Below are 19,406 nucleotides of genomic sequence, written 5' to 3' on the forward strand. Positions count from 1 at the left end.
CACTGTCAACTCATTATTGATATGACAACAAAGTTTGAAGGAGACGTGGTAAAAATATTTCACCCTCACTCTCTACAATAAACAAAATATTTCAATGTCCATGTGAAGTAACTTAATCTTATATCAACCATAGAGAAAGATAAAATAGTGAGAAAAAAAAAAAAAAAAAACACTTTATATTTTACTTTGTAGTGTGAGGAAGATGCATATTTCTTATATTTCTTAAAAATATTTCAATGTAAAACTTATATAAACTATTTGAATATCCATGTTAACTAATTTATTTCAATATCAAAAGCACTTCTGTTTAGATTGCCCTGCTCTTGCTCACATCCATTTTAATTCTCAAAATCTTTGCCACTACCAACCTTCTTGACTTATTAAGTTAGCAAAACTACGGTGATCTGGAAATGCTTCTCTCCCTTCTTTTCGATCATAGAAACAAAATGTTAAATAATCTCAATTAATCTCTTACTTTCTTAAGGTCCAATAGACCATATTGGTTTTAGTGGACATGAATCATCAACATCATCATCATTATATATATATATATATATATATATATATGGTAATAATAATAAAATATTTTAATGCTCAATGAGAAGAAGTAATTGAAAGTAAAAAATTACTTTGTAATACAAGTTTGAAGACAAACATTTGCAGTTCATTCAATTCCTAATATAAAATTAATATGTTTGAATCTCAAGTATGTATATTATATATGGTTTAAAAAAGGCTGGAAAAAATAAATCCTTATGGTTAAAACATTTCGAGTAGTCTTACTCCTACATTTTGACCCTTTTTCAGGTACAATTTTTAGTTAATTTTATATAAAGTGCAGTAAATATTTGTTACAGTTGTAATTTAAATTGTGTAGTCAACACAATCCAAGTGTTCAATAGGATTTTAAATTTGTTCAATCCATTTATGTATTCAAAAATGTAATTTAAATAATGAAAAATTACACACACACACCAGGGATCAAATCTCTCAAAGTACAAACATTTTTTCAAATTTTGCACTTAAAAGGGGTTTGCATGTTAAGAAATTTGATCCCTCTAGGCACTTGCTAGATTTGTGGTTAAGATAGATCTATACTGGTGTAATGTTCCAAACTAGGAAAAATAGTGCTAAGCAGAGCAAACACTAAAAACAACATCACAAAATTAAATCAGACAATCATACCACAAAATTGGCAACCAAACTACGTTGTCTACTCATTTTATTAAATGGGAAGAGATGTACAACAAGGTGTTGGAATGTGTGCAACTAGGCTTGCTCTAGGCAAGCTAGCAAAATCCCAAAATGAACAATGGAACACCCTCCTCAATCCGACCCGAGAGTTGCGCTGTTAGTGCCCATAAAAGTGTTGTTGCCTGAACTGATCTACTGTTAGAGCCATCCCTATTGCTCGGAAAGTTCTGAGAAATTAATCCCAACCTCTACGCAAGAAACCCAGAATAACCCACGAAGGAATTGGCCAAATGTTGACTTCGGAATTTCGGCCCAATTTCTCCCTATCTCCTCTAACTGCTGGCTAAGTTCGGACCCCTATTTGACCCCCTAGATATGCCCAAAAAATTCTATAATATTAGGAGCTTACTCCCTACCAAAAACCCATAAAGGGTTTTCCTTGGTTCCAACCTTCAAAAATTGACCCTTCACAGCTTGGCCCTCCTCCAAATACGAATTTTGTTGTTGTGACTGATCTTGCCAACATTTGCACTCCCCACTCCAAAAATCCTTCTCAAATGGCCCTCCAAATGATCTCCCAGCTCCCCAGCTCCAAAATCCCCGGGATAATGTTGCCCAAACGAATCTCACTCCAATGGCTGCGGAGTCCTTGCGCTGCTGTTACTCTCCCTGCTTTGCACTGCTGCTATTCTCCTTGCTGCTAGAACTCAGCCTCCTTGCTGTTACTTCCCCTGCTACTGGAACTCAACTATAGTTGTTGTAACTCGTCTCCCTACTGCTACTACAAACTGAGATGAAGAAGAACTCCCTCCTAGGGCTGGCACTTGAAGTCCACTAAAGCAAGGGTTGAGATCTCCGCTCAGAGACACTTGTGTGCTAAACAACATAGTAACCCGGCTAATCAGATCGAACAACTAAGCTTGTGTTCAATATGTCAAAAGATCCCAGTTGAGGCCAAGCCTCCTCTATTTTTAATTCATGGGTCTCTTTTCCCATGTGGGCCCCCTCCAACTAGCAATTCGAATTTCCCTCCTTAGTCATTCGAATTTCCCTCTAAGGTGGTGTGTATTTCCTCATGTGGGTGGCCCCCACGCTATGCCAACAAAACATTTCGACCCCTTTTTCCTTCCTAAGTCTTCCAAAAATCACACAGGTCCCATGGCCTCCAAAATTGTCAAAATTACAGAATAGATAAACCTGTAATAGTTTAATTTCGGAAGGGACATTACAATCCTCCCCTCGCAAATATTGTTTGTCCCCAAGAAACTTCAACATTGGATGCTCACATATGTGTCCAACCTCCCAGGTTGCATCCTCATATGGCAAGTTCCTCCAATGCACAAAAAGTTGCTTGTCCTCAAGCAATGCCTGAGCAAGCATCCTCTTTAACTGTTGCTCGCCACTGTCACTGAAAAATGTGCTAGGGTCCCAAATGTGCCACTGAATCGTCCCTTACCTCTGCACTGTCCTGATATGAAATAATCCTTCGATACTAGGATCCCAAGCCATCCTGTCCAACATGAAGTCCCCTGCTCCATCAGTGACTCGGTAAAGCCCAATGGAAGATTTGTATGATATCCCCCTGTAGTATCCAACACATCCCTAAAGGTTATTGAGCTATGAAGAGTTGTGATGCCCCAGTTCCCTGCTAGTCCCAGAGTGGTGCCACCATGTTGACGCTGCGCTACTCTGATTATGACATACTCCCCAACATGTGCGGACTCTATCCTCCCCTCCTGAAGCATAGTGGAAAAAAATCTGTGAGAGCCAAGCTTATCCTGCCCGGGCATCTCCATGATGTCAGTACCTACCCCTCCACTACCAATCTCGACCCTGAGCCATAACAGGACAAGTCTGCCTTGCCATGCAGTGGAGGTCTCAGTGATCCCCCATGTGTCAAACCCAAAGTGAACTGGATCATCCTCTTCCATGACCCTTCTCATCACAAAGTGGAGTGATTTATCCGCCAACCGAATCCTTGGGTCCCCCAAACATATGAGTAGCTCATAACTCCCACTCCTCATAGGATGTTGCTACGTAATGTTGTCACCTGCTAGAACCCATCTGGCCCTCATCTCTAATCCTTGTACGTATCCCTTGGGTGGGTCCCAAGTATCAAGAGTATGTCTCTAGCATGCAAACCTGCCCTGCTCCTGCTAGACCACGCAGTGAAATCCGCTATCCCAACTCCTGATGATACATTTGGACACTTCTCGAAGTCTGGGCACCCTCCTGTAGACGAATTCTACCATCCACCATCCCTCAAATGTGAGCCCAAGGGTGGAACATATGCTACCTTGGCCATCAACCACGCCATCCCTAAGCCAGTATTTGACAACTGGTGCATCTACCAAGTGTCTCAATTGGAGAGTCCCCTCCCAGCTCATGACACGCGGTGTCTCATCCAACTGTCTAGGGTGAGCCTCCTATGTCCCGCTACCTGAATGGAGAGTGTCAAGGGGCAACAACGAAACACTTTGTGAATGTAAGAAGCACTAGAGGATGACGAGCGAGTATGTCCCAAAGGGTATGATCAAAAGTCTATTGGAATGCTCAAGAGTGATCCTACGGAGGACACTCTCTCTGCCTCGGATCTGCTGATAACCCCCACGAAGCCCTGTCTCTGCTAAACATGGTGTCCCCAGATGCTCAGCAATGTCCTAATCGATCCTAGGTGAGTTGCATCCAATGGTACACCCAATGCACCTTTCCATAGGCCTCCTTAGAGGCAATGCTCTAAGAGCCCACTGTGCCACACCATGCATCACTGCATACCACCAAGCAACACCACATTCCTCGACATGCCACAACCTGTCCCTGTACACCACTGGATACCCCCGACTACGACTATGCCATCTTGTACCATCTTGTGTCCCGCCTATGTCACTCCCCGCGTGTACTCAATGCGATGTGAGGCACTCCCACTCCACAGCACAGTCCAACATACTATGACACACCCCCATGCGTCTCCATGCCCATCTGCAGACCACTGCTCCATACTAGATGCTCCCACATACCCTTGGATGTGATGGCATAGAGTTGTGCCTCTATGTGTCGGCCCACACCTGATTGGTATCATCACCTCCACCATCGCATCACTATGCTCTCCGATGAGGGGACCTCCCCTCCAAGTCCTCCTTGAACGGCCCAAGAAGTGAAACTCTCTAGGTACTAGTAGTGATGCCACCACTGCTTGACTCCTCTGTGTCCTCCGTACCCTATGCAAGTGTGAGGAATCCCCAACTCCGTACAAGGCAATGTCTGGTGGCCTGCCGATGCCACCTCCTCCGACAAACTCCTGCCATAGTAGGCCGATCATCTTGTGATCCCATGCACAACCATCATACCAAGATAGCGCGAGTCTGCCCATAAGCTGGTTGGCCACTGGTGCTGACCAAAAATCTCCTAATGAATGCACGTGCTCAACTACTAGGTCAGCTATACCATCCAGGTTGTAGTCAACTGGTATACCTGGGAAATGATAGGTGGTCCCTCCTAGATCCCAATGCTAGTCGGGGCTTCCAGCTTCCCCAGTGCCTGGAAACTCCTGTTGAGCTCCACTTGGGTCCACTACCATCTCCAGAGCCCACTCCACCGAGTACCAACTCAAAATCTCTCGCCATCCAATCCCAAGAGAGGGATTGAATGTACGAACTCTCATAAGAAGGAAAAGCCCTCCATCCTGCGAATGTTGCACCCTGCACTGCTCATGTTGCCTCACCTCAACAGCCTGGTCAACACATAAAATATGTCGAGGTGGCTCTGCCTCTCTCTCTACAAAGTGCAAAGGTAAACTACTGACACTACATGACCCACTTACGTATGTCTAAAGAGGGCTGCTCTAATGCTCTAAAGTGCACTCTAGTTGTACTACTAGGGAATCAAATCGTACCCCAACGCGATTCAGTTTGGCTGATGACTCCCCACAAACGACTCTCATGCCCGCCAACTCCTCGCTTTGCCGTAGAATGGCCTCTCATACTGTCATGGACTTCTCTCTCAATGCTATAAGGTTGGCCTGGAACTGATGAAACTGTTGTGGGTATCTATCACCTGCTGACTCGGTCACAGCTCTAGACACCTCAACAAATATCGACATCTCAACCATGAGTGGCACCTCCTCAACAGATGGCCCTATGTGTGTAGGCTCTATCCTCTCCACCAAGGTGTCAAGTAGGGTTATCAAAGAGGTATCAAATAATGGTGACTCCTGCGCCACACCGGGTAGATTGATGTGCTCATCACCATCCTGTGGGCTCTCAGCATCATGCTCAACCTCCCCCTCAGGCTCCTAATATCTAAATCCAGGTCTCCACCAGCAAAAGCATCCTTGGGTCTCACCCTCTAACTGTCCCTGTCCTTCCTGCTTCTTAGGAGATCTAGTGTCCTGATTCTATTGACCTTCCCCACATGAGGTAGATCGCTGCACCCCCACGACCTGCTCACCTCTAGTGTCTTTGTTGTAAGGGTGAGGATGGGTTTGGTTTGTCACCCTCCTCAATTGGGCCAACCTCTCATCGTCCCAACGGATTCCACACCAAAATTTATGCATACTAGATTTCCTTTGAGCCATGGGTTTGTTTCCTGTTTCACCCCTCACTGTGCACTCATACCTGAATCTTCCATCATCTTTTGGCTACCCACAATTGGGCCAAGATCATGCTCTGATACCACTGTAATGTTGAAAACTAGATAAAATAGTGCTAAGCAGAGCAAACACTAAAGACAACATCATAAAATTAAATCAGACCATCATACCACAAAATTGGCAACCAAACTGCATTGTCTACTCATTTTATTAAACGGGAAGAGGTGTACAACAAGGTGTTGGAATGTGTGCACCTGGGCTTGCTCTAAGTAAGCTAGAAAAAGCCCAAAATGAACAATGGAACACCCTCCTCAAATCTGCTAGTAATCCGACCCGAGAGTTGCGATGTTACTACCTAGAAAGGTGCTACTACGTGAAATGATCTGTTGTTAGAGCCTTCCTTGTTGCTCGGAGAGTTTTGGGAAATTAATACCAACCTCTATGCAAGAAACCTAGAATAACCCACGAAGGAATTAGCCAAATGTTGACTTCAGAATTTCGGCCCAATTTCCCCTAGCTCCTCTAACTACTAGCTAAGTTGGGACCCCTGTTTGACCCCTCAAATCTACCCAGAAAATGATATAAAATTAGGAGCTTAATCCCTGCCAAAAACCCAGAAAACCCAGAAATTCCCTTGGTTCCAACCTTAAAAAATTGACCCTTAACAACTTGGCCCTCCTCCAAATACGAATTTTGTTGTTGTGACTGAACCTGCCAATATTTGCACTCCCCACTCCAACAATCCTCCTCAAATGTCCCTCCAAATGATCTCCCATCTCCCTAGCTCCAAAATCCCTGGGATAATGTTGCCCCAACGAATCTCACTCCAATGGCTGCACAGTCCCTGTGCTGTTGTTACTCTCCTTGTTCTGCGTTGTTGTTACTCTCCCTGCTCTGCACTGCTTCTATTCTCCCTACTGATGGAACTTAGCCTCCTTGCTTTTACTTCCCCTGCTACTGGAACTCGACTATAGCTGTTGTAACTCGTCTCCTTGCTGCTGCTACAAACTGAGATGAAGAAGAACTCCCTCCTAGGGCTGGCACTCGAAGTCCACCGAAGCAAGGGTTGAGATCTCCGCTCGGAGACACTCGTGTGCTAAACAACACAGTAACCCAGCTAAGTAGCTCGAGCAACTAAGATTGAGTTCAATATGTCAAAAGATCCCAAATGAGATTGAGCCTCCTCTATTTATAATTCATGGGCCTCTTTTCCCATGTGGGCTCCCTCCAAATAGCAATTCAACTTTCCCTCCTTAGTCATTCGAACTACCCTCTAAGGTGGTGCATATTTCTCATGTCGGTGGCCTTCACGATATGTGTTGGAATTTCTAAGTTTAACCTGTGAGAAATTCTTCCTGTACTATCTGATTTATTTCTTCCTACTTGTTCAATTACTTAACAAGTTATTTACCATGTAAATATCGAAAATAAATACAAGCATAGTAGCAACACATACATAACATCAACTGAAAGTAAACAAGCACGCAAGTGACACCGTTGTTTTTGAACTAACGTCCCCCGGAAAAGCCAAATGCGGGAAAACCGGTGTAGCTATTCAGAGGGTTTTATTATTATGCAGCTTTCAGAATAAAACCTGGGTGCCAGAAATGGCTCACCTAACAAAGAATGCCCTCGGCAGTAGTACCTCTCATTCAAAGACAGATATTCTGGCTAAATCACCAGATGAACGATCCCACAACAACAATGCAGCTTCTGCTCCTCTGCGCCACTCTGATAGGGACTGCGTCACCCTATTCGGCTCTCCAGCTCCTAGTCTGTCCCACGAAATTCTCCCAGCACTGCCTCTAGGCCCTGCGTCAGCCTCTCGGGGCTCTGTGTCAGCTTCTGGAGCCTCTGCGTCTCACACGTTGGCCCTCTCTTGCTCTGCGCAGCTCCTGGCTGGCTCTGCGTGGCCTCTGGCTGGCTTTGCGTGGCTTCTAGCTGGCTCAGCGTCAACCTCTCCCGGCTTCTGCGCTGATCCTCCTGGTACTAACTCTGCCTCTCTGCTATGTATTCACTGCCCCTTAGCTGCAACTTAAAACACTCACTCAATTTCCTCAGCAAACCCTGCCCCAAAAAATCGAGTTCTTGATCTCTTGGTGTATTCTCCAACTGACCCTCAAGCCTCCTATTATAATTTTCTCGTTGGTCCATCAACGAATGAGATTAAATCTCTAATCAACGTCTAAAGATTAGATTTGGCTTGATCCATGACTTTTGGAACCTTTTAACTCAATTTTATATTAATACCCATTAATATTTTATTTTTCCTAAGTTTAGACTTAGGAACTCCATTAAAAATATTAATTATTTCAATATCTCCCAAACTGGGTACAATCTGTCCAAACCATTTCTGGGTCTTGGAGATCTCATGCGCTTTATCCTCTCCTCCAATTTTCATAACTAGGGCACATCCGATGCTACCCCAAATCAACACTCCCTCTTCGGGAGGACTGTGCTCTAGTAATACTCCCCACTAAGCATCACTCTGATCATCCGGCACTGGTACCTGCGCTGATGCTAGGCCTCCCCGCCCAACATCCTCTGCATTGATGCATCCTGTACTGCTGCCCATGGCTCTTCCACTGCCACTGCTGCATCCGTACGACAACTCCCTCTGCATCCGTGCTGTTGTTGGTCCATTCTCCCAACAACGCATCTGCATTGCATCCCCCTCTCATCATGTTGCATCATGCTACTGCACTGCAACTCAGTTACTAAGAAGTAAGTAACTAATCCACCCAACTTTTGACATCCCTGTCAGGCTAGAAACACTCCCGATGTTGAAGTTCTCCCTGCTGCTAACAAGTGCTCCCTCTACTGGCCTCTGTGTTGCTGCAACAACTCCCTGCATCTTGCACCGTTGCACACCTCTCTGTGCCATCTCGCGTTGGTGCAACACTCTTGTGCCTCTCGCACTATTGCAGCCTGTTAGCCTCGCGCAGCGTGGGGATTCCTGCACTATAGCACTCTTTGTCACGCCATCCGCACTCGTCTCTACTGACATCCACCAGTCCTCCAACTCCTCTTTGGGGATCTAGTAACAAGGTATAATCCAAGAGGTTGGGTACCTCAAGGATCCTGCCGCTCATCACCTGTAGTCCTGACTATAGCACGATGTCTCCCCACTTCTTCTTAAGTGGCACATGAAAACTCATGGCACAATCGTCATCCTCCTCGACTTCTTTCTCCGCCTTCACTGGCGCTGCCTTCGAGTCAGAAGCCTCTCCCTTACTCTTCTTCCTCGGACACTAGTTCGCAAAATGACCCAATTCCCCACAATGGAAGCACTTGATCTTGGAGAGGTCCTTCTTCTTCCTCTTCTCCTGCTTTCCCGCAAATGCTAGAGCCGCATCCTCTTCTTCCTCCTTGATCCTGACCCCTTTTTTGCTACTCCCTGCCTTGGTCAGCTGTCTGATCTCTTCTTGACGAAGAGTCGCCCACAGTTCTTCCCAATCTGGAAGGCTCGTCCTGCCTAGTATGCTCTGGACAAATACCTCCCAATCCTCAGAAACTGCGTTCAATGTGGTCCTCACCATCAATTCCTCATCCAGCATGGCCCTTATGTAAGTTAGCTGGTCACAGATCTCCTTCAAGCAACCAGGGAAGACATCTATCTTCTCTCCCTTCTGCAGCTGGTATGCCCCCTTAGCTGATTCTCCAGGAGCATCTTCCTCTGCACGGAAGTATGCTGGTACAATGTTTTCAAGGAATCCCACATCTCCTTTGCGGTTTCCTTCTCGGCAATATGTGGTACCACATGATCCCTGATCCCATCAAGGATGATGTACCTAGCCTTCGCCATTGCCTCCTCGTACCGTTCATTAGCTATCGGGTCAACTAGGACAACTATCACTCTCATGACGAAGCCCTTGAGGCGATGTCTGTCTAGAATGGACAAGATCTTGGCCTTCCAGACCACAAAGTTGGACGCTCCGTCCAGCCTATCCTGATCTCTCAGCCCATTCACATCCATCTCGCTGCTCTTCTTTCGACTCCTCCGAGTCTCTCTACTTCCCGTTTGGAAGTTCTCTTCTGACTCCCTCTGTGTCTCGATTTCCCTCTTGGAAATCCTTCTACCAATGTCAAGTTGCCCCACTCCGATCGTCTGTGCAACTGCACCACTGATCCAGATTCCTTGGCTAGAAATCCGCCTTAGCAGAAACTCCCTCCCCGTGGTCTTGCCCTGTTAGGTACTGTTCTGACCAGTGTTGATAATATCGCCGAGATATCAGCGATATTCGGAAATATCGCGATATTTTCGGCGAGCCGATATATCGCCGACAAAATATCGCAATATTTTCGGCTTTTGAAAATATCGCGCGATTTCCGAAATATCGCTGATATTTCGGAAAATATCGCGCGACAATTGAAAATATCGCCCGGTGACCGTAAAAAATTTCTGCACGGCCTATAAAAATCCGATTTTGGTTTTTTTTTATATCATTTTCATTTCTGATTGCTGGAGAAGGGGAGAGCTATGTGGTTGCTGCCAAAGAGGGTTTGAGCGTTCTAGGCCCTAGTATTGATATGCTATTCATGGTAATGTTAAATTCTTAAAGTAAAAGTGACATTCTCCTTAATCTTCATTTTCATCCTTTTACTTAAATTTTTAACATTACCATGAAATGACTTAGGATGTTTGAGAGTGGTTCCGACCTCATTGGATTTCATATGGAGAAAGTAGAGTTTTAGATTTCATTCAAAATGCAGCAGACTTATCAGTTTTTTAGGATTTCAGGATTGGGAGATTGTAATGTTTCCAGGTGACACCACCTGCCTGGGCTACCCCTGCCACCAGTAGAGGACGTGGTCTACCTCCTATAGCTCCTACTTCTAGTTCTTCAGCTTCTAGAGCATAGCAAACTCCACTGCCAACTCCACCAGCACCAACATCTACATCTAGAGGGAAAGGGAAAGCTGTGGCATTTTCTTGCAAGAGGGGCAGAGGAAATCAATAGGATTAGACTTTAGTTATTTTCTTATGTGCTTATAAGTTGTACATGAACAATGAACATTGAATATTCAAGAATCAAGACCAAGCATATCACATTCTAATTTCTAAATAGTAACTTTTGATTCTATTTATTTTTTTAAAGTGAACTATGAACTTTGAGAAGTAATTATATTTTAATTTGATTAGATATGCTGCAACCTGCAATTTAATATGGATAAAAAACTATATTTTGGTATATATATATATATATATATAAAACGTGTCCCCCATGTCTTGTTTCCAGGTCGTTGTGTTTCGTATTGAATACTCGTATTTACGTGTCCTCCGTGTCTCGTGTCCTCGTGTCATGTGAATTAGCTTAGACAATATTGATGTATTGTCTCCATGGAGGGTGGAGTTTGAGGAGAACCTCTTGGAGGAGTCACCTTCATGGTTAGAGCTAGTGGCAGATGATCCATTAGAGCAGGGGCAGCAAGAGGAGGACTCGGAGTCAGAGGAGCAGCAACACTCAGAGGAGGAGCAGGAGGAGGAGGAGGAGGAGGACACTGCGGGAAGATCAACATCAACACCATCTGCTATAGATATAGGAGAGCATAGCCCCATACCTAGCACTCATTATTTGACATTAGGTGCAGAGGCAGGGTCAGGGCCTCCTACTACTAGGGGCAGGCCTGGCAAACAGCCCATCATGTTTTCCCGTAAAAGGGGAGAGGGCAGTGATTTCAGATAGATAGCTGCTAGTTTTATTTGTTGTGCTACATATAACTCATGATGATGAGATACTTGTATATATGTGATGTTATTTTGTATTGGTTCTCCACATTTGAGTCCTTGAATGGACAATTATCAGGGATCAGCAGGATTTGGTATCGCCTTTGATGTATCATTTCTATTTGACATCATATATATTAGTGTTTTCTTCATATTTCTGTGCCAATGTGTTTATTTCATGTTGTTATTGCTTTATATGTTTAAAAATCTGAAAAAAATGAATATATTATGCATTTTTTATGCTTGCCGATATTTTGCCGATATTTTCGCCGATATTGCCGATAAGATATTTTCTGGACCCTCGCCGATATTTTCCCGATACCAATATTATCAACACTGGTTCTGACCACAGTACCCCACCAGTTTCGCTCCACAAATTACCCACAGCCTCCTATGCCCCAATAAGTGAAGGATTAATCCACTTGACTCTGCGCAATCTCGACACCATCAAATCAACTCCCCTAGCCAACTGCGTTAACCCTCCTAGGCTCTGCGTGAGATTGATTCTGCCTCCCTTAGCCTCTGCGTTGCCTTTCTCTGGCCTAGAACAATGACAGAGTGCCTCTGCACCACTCCTTTCTCTGTCGCCTTCTGCAAGGATCAGCTCTGTCACTGGGGACCACTGAATCTGTTGCAAATGCTCTGCTTGGTTAATGCCTTCAATTTTCCTGTTATTTGCAACCAACCTCTAATACCATGTTGGAATTTCTAAGTTTAACCCGTGAGAAATTCTTCCTGTACTATCTGATTTATTTCTTCCTACTTGTTCAATTACTTAACAAGTTATTTACCATGTAAATACAAAAAATAAATACAAGTACAGTATCAACACATATAGATCATCAACTGAAAGTAAACAAGCACACAAGTGACACCATTTTTTTTGGACTAATGTCCTCGGAAAAACCCAATGCGGGAAAACCAGTGCAACTATTCAGAGGGTTTTATTATTATGCAGTTTTCAGAATACAACTTGGGTGCCAGAAATGGCTCACCCAACAGAGAATGCCCTCGGCAGTAGTACCTCTCAGTCAGAGACAGATATTGCGGCTAAATCACCGGATGAATGATCCAACAACAACAATTCAGCTTCTGCTGCTCTACGTCACTTTGATAGGGACTGCGTCACCCTATCCGGCTCTCCAACTCCCAATATGTCCCACGAAATTCTCCCAGCGCTGCCTCTAGGCCTTGCATCATCCTCTCTGGCTCAGTGTCAGCCTTTCGGGGCTCTACATTAGCCTCTGCGTCTCACACTCTGGCCCTCTCTTGCTCTGCACAACTCCTAGTTGCCTCTGGCTGGCTTTGCAAGGCCTCTAACTGGTTCTATGTCAACCTCTCCCGGCTTCTGTGCTGATCCTCCCGGTACTAACTCTGTCTCTCTGCTATGTATTCACTGCCCCTCAGCTGCAACTCAGATCACTCACTCAATTTCCTCAGCAAACCCTGCCCCATAAAATCGAGTTTTTGATCTCTCTTGGTGTATTCTCCAACTGACCTTCAAGCCTCCTCTTATACTTTTCTCCTTGGTCCATCAACAGTCGAGATTAAATCTCTAATCAACGGCTAAGATTAAATTTGGCTTGATGCATGACATTTGGAACCTTCTAACCCAGTTTTATATTAATACCCATTAATATTTTAGTTTTCTTAAGTTTAGACTTAGGAACTCCATTAGAAATATTATTTATTTTAATATCTCCCAAACCGGGTACAATCTGTTCAAACTATTTCTAGGTCTTGGAGATTTCATGTGCTTTAGCCTCTCCACCAATTTTCATGGATAGAGCACATCCAATGCTACCCCAAATCAACACTATGCCAACAAAACATTTCAACCCCTTTTTCCTTCCTAAGTCTTTTCCAAAAAACACATGGGTCCCATGGCCTCCAAAATTGTCAAAATTGTAGAATAGATAAACCTGTAACAATTTAATTTTGGAAGGGACATTACAGTCCTCCCCTCCCAAATTTTGTTTGTCCCCAACCAACTTCAGCACTGGATGCTCACGTATGTGCTCACCCTCCTAGGTGGCATCCTCATTCGTCAAGTTCCTCCAATGCACCAAAAATCACTTGTCCTCAAGCAATCCCTGAGCAAGCATCCTCTCTAACTGTTGCTCCCCACTGTCACTGCAAAATGTGCCAAGGTCCCAAATGTGCCATTGAATCATCCCTGACCTTTGCACTGTCCTGATATGAAATAATCCTTCGATACTAGGATCCCAAGCCATCCTATCCAACATGAAGCTCCCCTCACTCCACTCACTATCTTGCCTGGTGCAAGTACCAGAAGTCCCCTGCTCCATCTGTGACTCACTAAAGCCCAATGGGAGATCTGTATGATCTCCCCCTATAGTAGCCAACACATCCCTAAAGGTTATTGAGTTGTGAAGAGTTGTGATGCCCCAGTTCCCTGCTAATCCTAGAGTGGTGCCACCATGTTGACGTTGCGCTACTCTGATTATGACATACTCCCCATAGTGCACGGATTGTACCCTCCCCTCCTGAGGCATAGTGGTGAAAAATTTGTGAGAGCCAAGCTCATCCTGCCCGACATCTCCATGATGCCTATACCTATCCCTCCACTGCTAATCTCAACCCTGAGCCATAACAGGACAAGTCTGCCTCGCCATGCAGTGGAGGTTTCAGTAATCCCCCATGTGTCAAACCTAAAGTGAACTGGATCATCCTCTGCCATGACCCTGCTCATCACAAAGTGGAGTGATCACAAAGTTTGCAAGACCAGGCAATTTGAGCCCGATGGTGCCAAGCCTTGATGGCTTGAGTTTTGACTTATCTACAAAATATATTGCTCCAGCAAAACTGTCAGTGAATTCTTCAAAAAAATCTCTTTTAAAACTCATGTGGCAAGTTGCTTCCGAATCAAGCAACCAATCATCTTTCCATGAAGCAAGTGAAGCATTGAATAAGTCTTCAATTACTCCAATGTTGCAATGTGCCACAACATAGTGAGCGAATTTGGGTTCTTTACCTTTCCCCTTGTCATTGGTTTTACCTTTGCTTTCATTTCTTTCCTGCTCAATTCTGTCCCAAGGCATCTTACATGTGGATGCATCATGTCCATCTCTATTGCATCGTATGCAATGAATATCAGACTTTTCTCCTTGGAACTGTCTGCCCCCCCACCTCTAAAATTCCTCCTTCCTCTTCCTCTTCAAACACCTCTTCCTCCAGAAGAATCTTGTGCATGATTCTTCTCTCTATGTGCAAGAGATACAACTTCTTCAGAAGACTGAGGAGCTGTCTTCTTCCCAAAAGACTTCTCTCTCTGCAAATTTTTTCTCAAGGGAGTCACAGGTAATCTCCTTAAGGTTTCCACTTCCTTGCAATGACTCAAGATAATGTGAATAGGTGGGATATAGAGCCTTGACATAAGCGATGAGAGGAATGTCTATTTCAACAACAGTAGTTTTTATATCATGCATAATGGATCTTACTTTTCATACTAAGGAAAGAGGGTCATCAATTTTTAATTCATGACTGAACAATTTAATCATCGATTGGACAATTTCAAGTTCAGAGTGTGAGTCATACAATTCCTTCAACTTCTTTAAGGCTTAAAAATCATTTGAAAATGGTGAAATACGGTGACTCACCTCTTTATTTATTAATGCTGCAATCTAGGCATAGGCCTTGTTGTTCTTGTTTTCCCAAATAGGAAGCTCCTTGTCTAAAGTGGGATTTGCAGCTGCATTGTCTCCTTCTTTCTCACAAATACCTTTCCACAACTCATTGAAAGTGAGGGTGTGTTTAATCTTCCGGGACCAGTTAGGATAGTTCTCTTCGCCACAGAGAACTACTCTCAAAATGGAAATTAGTGAATGCATCATAAAAACTAATTTGGACTCAAAAAATTTCAGTGGTTGCACAAAAAGAAATTGATGTATTTATAATAAATTCAGTGGCGAAGTCTTCAAAACATCATCAGCACAATATGGCCTCTTTTAAAAAACCAACACATAACGGAGCATCTGGTCCTCAAAGATCATGTAATATATATATATATATATATATATATATATATATATATATATATATATATATATATATATACCATCCAATGCACATTCACACTATAGCAATTTTACACGTTTGTCATTAATATATCGACCAATCTTCAAGAAAAAAGGAGTATTGAGCAACTAACACTTCTCTACAAAATACTTTGACAAAATTTATTTGGAAAAAAAATGCCCTCACCAATCTGCTCAATAGAACGTATTACTCTATCATGAAGGGTGGGATGTTTGGGCATGGAATGATGTCGTCAGATGTTTGGGAATGGAACGATGTCATCAGATGTTTGGGAATGGAATGATGTTGTCGTTGTTTACTCCACCACATTCAAACACTCTGCCCACAGTCACTCCGACACCGTCGCAGCTATGCACCGCCTCCACCATAGACTCTGATTGAAAACTACGATTCATGAGTGAAACGACGGATGGTGGCACATCAGACACCATCTATGCGGACAAATTGCGATTGCAAGGTTGGGAGACTACACTTCCACTGCGCCGAACCCAATTCAGAATTCAAGAGCAGGTTATCAGTAAATGCCTACAATCATGAGTAGGTTACAGGTACTAGGCAAAGACTATTAGGTGATAAGAAAATTCGGAATTGAAGAGTGGGTTATAGGTAAACGACAAATTTGATGTTATATTGTGTATTGGGATGGAAAACAAGATTGATATGGAATTCAAAGCCTATCTCGGGGTTGGTGACCTTTCTATGGTGATTGTCTTTGCTGTTATGTTTCCAGTGGTCCCATCTAGTTGAGAGAGAAGATGAAATGAGTTGCAGAGCAAGCTGGTGGAGATGTAATATTCCTAATTGAAATATTAAGTGATACCAGTTGTGAAATCATAAACATGCAATAAAAATTGTATACACATGCCGAAATACCAGATTACGCCAGAAATAACACCCAAAACACTGAGCCTTTTTATTAAAATAAATCAGATGGAGTACAATGAGTAGGAACATAAGAACCTGGGATTTCTATAGCAAGCAAGGAAATATTCTAGGTGAATATGATGGTACCCAAATGCTAGAAATGGCTCTACTACCAAATTTTTGTCCACCAAGAAAACTGTTGTTGCTGCTGGAAAGGAACTACTGATTTATCCCTCCAAACTGCTCCAAAAATTCTGAGAAATTAGACACAGGCACTACTCCAATTGCTCAACAAAACCCAGAAATATCTCGTGAACCCAAGTGGTGGAAATGGTCCCTGAAATAACTATGTCCTCCAATAATTTCTGTTGCTGACTGTTGAATGCAACTAGGAATTCTGCCCTTGGGAGTGCTTAGAAAATTCTGCAAAATTAATCCTATCCTCCTCTCATAAAACCCAGAAAGGGTTTGGGTAGAGTCCAACATGCCCCTGTGACCCCAATTTGTGCGTGGATCTCTACCTGGCTAGAAAACTGGTTGTAGATGAAATCTGCTACAAAATGCTCCAAATCTCTCCTAGAAAATATCCTTTATAAATTTTTTCTTATTCCACTGTAGCCACACCATAGAATCTCCTTGCCCAAGTGATTTCATAACAATGACCAGTGAGCCCCTATGCAGGCCAAGAATTGGAGCAGCTCTCCCAAACGCCTCACCAATAGACCTGCATATTGACAAGAAACTCTAGCCCTCTTTGTGGAAGGATTCTTTGCTAATTGGCTGGCCCAAAATCCCCTTTTTTTTTGGCCCTCCCAAGAGCCACAATTTCTCTTCTGCATCCAAGGGAAATTGCTCCAGTTGAAGGAAATGGTTGTAAATGTGCCCAGTGGAGACTCTGAACTAAGCTCCCCAATTGCCTCACTAGGGAGACACTTGAAGTTCTCCGAAATGAGTGTGGAATTTCTGCTCGGGAATTCCTTGTGCTGAACAACATGGTTGTCTTGGCTAAACAGCTTAAGAGAACTAATGTTAAATTGTCAAATTATCAAAAGTACCAAATGAAGTGTGAAAATTTATGAATCTAACACATCTGAAACCCCTACTACAATATCTGGTTTACTATATCCTACTTGTTCTTTACATTAACAAGTTATTTAATAACGTAAACATCGAAGTAAACACAATTGCAACCTTCACAAATCTACAGATCAACAACTGAAATAAACTGAGACAACACAAGGGACACCGTTATTTTTGGACAATCGTCCCCGGAAAAACCCAATGCGGGAAAACCGGTGCAACATATAGAGGGTTTTATTATTAAGCAGATTTTGAATACAACTAGGGTACCAGAAATGACTCACCCTTCAGAGAATATCCTTGGCAGCAATACCTCTATTCAGAGACAGCTATTCCTGCTAATCAGCAATCGGATGAACAATCCCAAAGTGACTCCGGTTGTTCCTTGTGCTAGAAAGCGAAAGCTGCTCCACGCACTCCTCTGGAACTGCGTCATCCTCTCTGGCTCGGTGTCAGCCAACCAATTCTCAGTCTGTCCCACTGAATCACCTCAGCGCAGACACTGAAGCTCACTGCGTCCTCTGCGTCAGCTTCTTTGGCCCTCTGTGTCCTATGCGTCAACCCTTGTTGCCTCTGCGTCAACCGTCCTAGGCTCTGCACTGCCTCTTCCGACACTCTATTGCCTCTCTGATATGTGTCCTTTAGCTTTGGATCGAAATCATCTTGCTGAACTTCCCCTTGCTGCAACTGAGCATTCACTCAATTTCCTCAACAAACCCTGCCCCATAAAATCGAATTATTGATCTCTCTTGGTATATCTCCAACTGACCCTCAAGCCTCCTCTTATACTTTTCCTGTTGACGATTCAATGATTGAGATTAAGTCCCTAATTAATGGCTAAGAATATATCTGGATTGATCCTCATTATTTAGAACATTCTCACCCGTTTTATATTAATACACATTAATATTTTAATTTTCCTAAGTTTAGACTTAGGAACCCCATTAAAAATATTGATTATTTTAATACCTCTTCATCCGAGTGGAATTTCTCCAAACAACTTATGGGTCTTGGATATCTCATGTGCCTTAGCCTCTCCACCAATTTTCATGGCTAGATCACATATGATGCTACCAAAAAGCAACACTTCCTCTTAGCGAGGAATGTGCTCTAGTAATGCTTCACTACAGAAACATCACATTGATCTTTCGCATCGGTACCTGCGCTGATGCTTGGCCTGCTGCCTCACATCCCCTGCACTATTGCTTCCTGTACTGCTGCCCATGACACTCCCACTCCCACTATCACTTCTACATCTCTATTGCAGCCCCCTCTCAACATGCTGCCCATAGCACTGCCACTACTAACTATTGCACTGCAACTCAGTTACCAAGAAGTAATGTACTTCACCAAAACATTGACATCCTGGTTAGTCTGGAAGCCTTGTGATGCTGAAGCTACCTCAGCTGCTATCCTGTCCTCCCTCTACTGCCACTGCGTTGCTGCAACCTCTTCCGTGCCTCTCGCACTGCTGCAACCTCCACTACGCTACTACAGATTTCTGCACTCTAGCCTTGCCTTGTCGTTCCATCACACCATGCTCCACCCAACACCTGTCATCATGCTATTGTTATTAGGGACTCCCGTAGCCGTATGTGATCAAAGAGTTTGGGCATCTCAAGGATCCTGCCCCTGCATGTAGTCCTCTTGACTACAACTCTATGTCTCCCCCCCTCTTCTCTAGAGGTGCATGAGCACTCATGGCACAATCATCATCAGTCTCGACATCTTTCTCAGCCTTTGCTGGAGCTGCCTTTGAGTCAGAAGCTTTTCCCTAACCTTTCTTCCTAAGGCACTGAGATGCATAATGTCCCGACTCCCCACAATTGAAGCACTTGACCTTGGAGATGTCCTTCTTCTTCCTCTTTCGTTGTTGTCCCACAGATGCTAGAG

General features: G+C 43.7%; 1 protein-coding gene across 3 annotated transcripts in view; it reads right to left on the bottom strand.

Annotated features, from left to right (window-relative positions):
- The window catches only part of LOC149224136 (alpha-glucan water dikinase, chloroplastic-like), a 483,030-nt gene that overhangs the window by 2,317 nt on the left and 461,307 nt on the right, over nt 1-19,406 (bottom strand). The window lies entirely within an intron of this gene.

Source organism: Pinus tabuliformis, chromosome Q (assembly GCF_031772625.1).
Source record: "Pinus tabuliformis cultivar Carrire ecotype Pingquan chromosome Q, CPIR1, whole genome shotgun sequence".
Lineage (NCBI taxonomy): Eukaryota > Viridiplantae > Streptophyta > Pinopsida > Pinales > Pinaceae > Pinus > Pinus tabuliformis.